The sequence below is a fragment of the Phalaenopsis equestris genome, unplaced genomic scaffold (assembly GCF_001263595.1).
Source record: "Phalaenopsis equestris unplaced genomic scaffold, ASM126359v1 Scaffold217262, whole genome shotgun sequence".
NCBI lineage: Eukaryota > Viridiplantae > Streptophyta > Magnoliopsida > Asparagales > Orchidaceae > Phalaenopsis > Phalaenopsis equestris.
Window position 1 is genome coordinate 26,288 of NW_018235799.1, and position 5,007 is coordinate 31,294.

A 5,007-nucleotide genomic window follows, 5' to 3' on the forward strand; every position below is an offset into this window, starting at 1 on the left:
AAGGGAAACTTAATAGAAGCCAAGTTAGAGAAGTTAAGGTAGGATAACAAGCAATTATCTGAAGAAAGAAAGGGCAAATCAGACGACAAAGAAGGTTTGATAAATTACATGGAAGAAGATTTCACTGAAATAAAGGTTGTTTAAACTAGAGCATCCTCATCTCTATGAGAAGTTTCAATAACTTTTGAAGAGAATGTTGCTGAAATGTTGAAAAGAGTTATTCAAAAAAAGGATGAACAAATCGAACGCGTGGAGAGGAAAATGGAGGAAATGATGGCTGCTATCATGACACTCCAGAGTCAACCGCAATCTCCAAAGGTAGTGCCTGTTAAAGTAAACCATCCAAAGGAAATACAAATCATTGATAATAAGAAAGAATCAACCTTTGTTAATTAAGAGGAACAGCACAAGAAATATTATGCTCCAAGTCTTATACAGGAAATAGGTATTAAGAGTTTAGTAGAACAACAGGTGAGAGAAGCCTTGGCTCATTCTAAAGAAAGAGCATCAATTCTAGAGGGTACACCCTATCCTGAGGAATTTGATGATGTATAATATTCCAAAGGTTTCCTGCCACATCTGTTCAAAACTTTTGATGAAATGGAAAACCCCTGACAGCATGTGGCGCATTTTCAGGCTAGCTATTGCAATGCAAGAGGAAGTGATGCATTACTATTTCGACAGTATGTTAGAGTCTTTCAGTGGTTGCTTTTGATTGGTATGCAAAGTTATCAAATATTTTTGTTAAAACATTTATAAAATTGGAAAGCCTTTTCATTAAGTGGTATGCTGAAGCTCAACACCACATCACTGTTGGTGATCTCATGGTTGAGAAACAAAAATCGAACGAAACTTTCGTGGACTATATATTCTACGATGGAGAAAATTGAGCATAAAATGTGAACAATAAGTCCAGGAAAAAACTTGCAATTGAGATTTTGTTGAAGAGTATTCATGGGCTAGTTGAGTTTCTTCTTAAGGGATTTACAATAAAGACTTTTGAAAAATTGCTCAGCAAATCCGGGAGCCTTCAGTTTGAAGCCAAAAAGCTTGATTTTATTGAAAAATTTGAAAAATAGAGACCAAATAAGGCTTTTGAGAAGAAGTCTAGGACTATTGCAACTTTAGAAAAAAGGTATATAAGTAATACAAATAAAAGCTGAACAACCTCAATAGAGTCATCAGTCTTTTTAACAGTATAACAAAAGTCATCTCAACAAAAATCTTATCAAACAAATAATAAATCAACTCCATCTATAGCAGAGCGCTTGAATAAAATATATCCTTTCAAATATGAAGTAGTGGAAAAGTTATTTTAGAGTTTGATTAAGAAAGTAAACATTAGATTACCTGAGCCTAAGAAACAATATGCGGTGAATAAGAAGGATCACCCATTATATTGTCCATATCATAGACTAATTGGAAATACTATAGAAAACTGTTTTATTTTCAAAAATTGGTTGGAATACAATCTCAATAAAGGGAACATAACGACCCCAAAAGAGTACATGAGAGAACCTATAGAAGGTTCAATCAATATGATTTTGGTTAATCTTATTGTTCCAGTTGACGTGTACACATTTGATGATGGATGAAGTACGGCTTGGGAAATATCTTCGAAGAAAATACTGATTCAAATTAAAAATACTCCAGTGCAAGCTAGAACTTAGAATTTATAGCTTGCTAAACAAGTACTATCAATTACAAAGGAAAAGGAACCTCTAAAGAAAACTAAAGAGATTACAGAAAAGAAGAAGATTGAAGAGCCTAAACATAGGATAGGGTCTACTTATCCGAGATTTTTTTCTACAGATTTGGGGGAGAAATCTCTCAAACCATTAACTTTATATGATTTCTTCTTCGCTCCTCTGTGAGCATGTAATATGATGAAATTTGATTTTGGCTATGTTTTGACTTATGATAACCAATTTAATTGTGATAATAATTTTGATCCTGACAATAAATCTTAAATCATACAAAATCTTGATATATGTAACAATAATAAAGAAGAAGACATTGACGATAATGGTTATGACCCAGAAATTAACGCACCTGTCTTTTAATTTCAAGGATCGTCGATTGCAATAGAATTAGAATTCTCCAACTTGGAAGAGATCTCTAAAGAATTTGTTATTTCAATTCCCGAGAAGATAGCTTCTAAGATAGTTCAAGATTAGGTAGAGATAATAGAAATAAATTTGAGAAGTTGAAAGGTGCTACCCCCAAGAATGATTCCAAAGGATAAAGCAAAGCAAATAGTTATTCAAGGCAATCCAATTCCACCAGTTGATGAAGTACCTATTCAAGGAGATGCTGGAGAACCAAGCAATAAAGTGGACTATAATGTGCTAGCTAATCCACCTTAAAATTGTCTATTTTTATGCACATTTTATGCTCAATTTTTTAGGATATTATACTTTAATGAAAGGTATTCTTATGTTTTTTTGTTACAGGTGCAAGAAAAAGAGTTTAAGAGTAAAATGGATCAAAAATACATCAAAAGGAGCAAAATGGGCTAAACTAAAGAAAATTGCCAAACCAGCCGAATTGGCGCCTAGGCGCCACTTGCAGAATTTGGCTGACACCTACGACCGATAGTTGGACGCTAAGGCGCCACAGTTAATTTCTAGAAGATTCATTGAATGAGGCTAAATTTTGAATAGATGCCTGAAGCAACTCTTGGTCATTTTCAAAGCTCTATAAATAGGGATTAATTCCAAAAGGCTAGGGGGTCGGATATATAAAGTCATATAGTGTGTGAGTGTGATAAAATTGTAAGTAGTTTTCTTTGTAAGTCTTTGTGATTTCTAAAGTTTGTGAGTATTGTAAGTGTTTGTTGGAGTCAGATAAGTTAGATAACTTCAAAGGAGACTTGGGTAAACATTCAAGATAAGTATTTGTATCTTTGTCTTTATGTCTTGTACTTTGGATTTGAGTTTTATAAATATTTTTTATTTTATTATCTCCAAATGTTTTGAGAAGTTTTCTCTCTTTCTCCTTGCAGTATGAAGTAATCAAGTAAGTGATTTTGATTTTGTTTAGAACTACTTTTATTCATAAAAAATGTGATGATATTTTTATAGGTCCTTAATTTACTTTACAAATTGACCACTTGTTTTGTTAAAATTTTTTGAGGAAACTTATAGACCTGAGATGACTAAGATTTCTTGACTTGTAAGTATCACATTTCACTTTGGAAAGAGCAGTGGTGATTGTCCGAGGGGGAGTGCAAATAGATAGGGAGATAAGATTTGATGGGAAGATTTAGATAGGGAGATAAGATTTGATGGGCATAGAATTGATGTTTTCAGAGTGACAGACAAGATTCTTTTATCAATTTGATCTAGATATTGAAACTAAGGGTCACTGGTAGGTCCTACATAGAAGGCACAGTGGATAATCTAGAAGTGAGAGATTAGAACCTGCCCAACACTACTATACATGCCGACACAAACTTTAGATTAGTCAATGTTCTTTACACATCAAAAAAATTAAGGAATAGGTATGCTCCTATTTGTCACAACACCACATTTAAACTTCTAAGCATTTGAAATCCTATACCGATCATAAATTATTTGCAAGGAGAATGTCTCTTTTTATATATTTTCTAAAATCATTGCATTTACTTTTACTTGCATTTGTAGAAATTAATAAACTTAATTCCATAATTACTTCTTTAAACATTTACTGCAGTCTTAAGTAAAGTTCTCTTAAAGTAAAAATTCATTAATATCATTTCTTTTCGTTCATAGTTCCCTGTGAGATTGATACTGGGGTTTTTATAGAAAATCCTATATTACTTGAAATGATACGTATACTTGCGTAGTACCCTCTAGTGAAAAACTATTTCTTCTTTAAATTTTAACATATTAACTTTGTTCTCACTAACGACTAAATATAATTTGGGTCATGTTTTTATCATATTAAGTAACATAAATATCTGCGTAATTGGGGGTTGGGTCAAGTTTTTGGCGTTGTTGCCAGGGAAACAAAAAAATGAAACCTTAAAAAGGAAATATCATTTCAGAATTTTGTTTGAAACTTTATTTGAACTGTAGGATTACTAAATATTAATTAGTTTTAACTTATTTCAAAATTTCAAAAAAAAGCAAAAATTGAAAAAAAAAAGAAAAAATATATGTATAAATAATTTTATTTTATAGCTTTAGTATTTTACTTTCTGAATTTTACTTTTTGTATGCAAAGTTCGGGATCTGAAGGTTTAATACCCTACAATTCTGATCCCGAAACTGCTTATGTGCAACAATATAACAATAATTCTGATTATTTTTTTCACTTATATTTCCTTATTTCAAAACTAAACCAAAAACTTGATCTTGAACAAAAATAAGAATTTAAATTTTAATTTATATATATTGGGATACTACACTCAAGTAATATATGACTTTTTGATTAAGACATGAATAAAAAAACCCACAAGGAAGATATGCAATATGCACTTTTTGGAAAACTTTCTATTTTTTAAAAAGACAATTATTTAAACTAAAGACATTTTCACAGTAAAGAAAATTTAAATTTTTTTGGTAATTATAATAATTTGACAAAAACAGAAAAAACTTAAAAAGATAACTTGAATTTTTTTTAGTAGAAAAGCTCTAAATATGAAAATATCTTTCTTCTTATCATGAATCAATAATAAGTATAGGAATTTTGTTGTGGAAGTATGCATATTTTGTTGTGCCAAATAGGATTTGTTGTGCCAAATTTGTTGTGCCAAATAGGATCAATAATATTTTTTACCCTTATTAGAGATACTATAAAAAATATTGACTAATTTAAAGTTTGAATAGTTTTGAAGATCGGCTAGGCAGAGAAGATACTAGCTCTCTCTCTAGAGTTCCCTCGATTCCCTCCACCTGGAGGCTAACATCTCGTATCAAAACATAAAATAATAAACCAAGTTGGGAGCTTTAACCTATCAGTTTAAAGTCCTCTAAGTCAACACCCTTCAATGAATATTTCCCTATTTATTTGCACTCAATCATA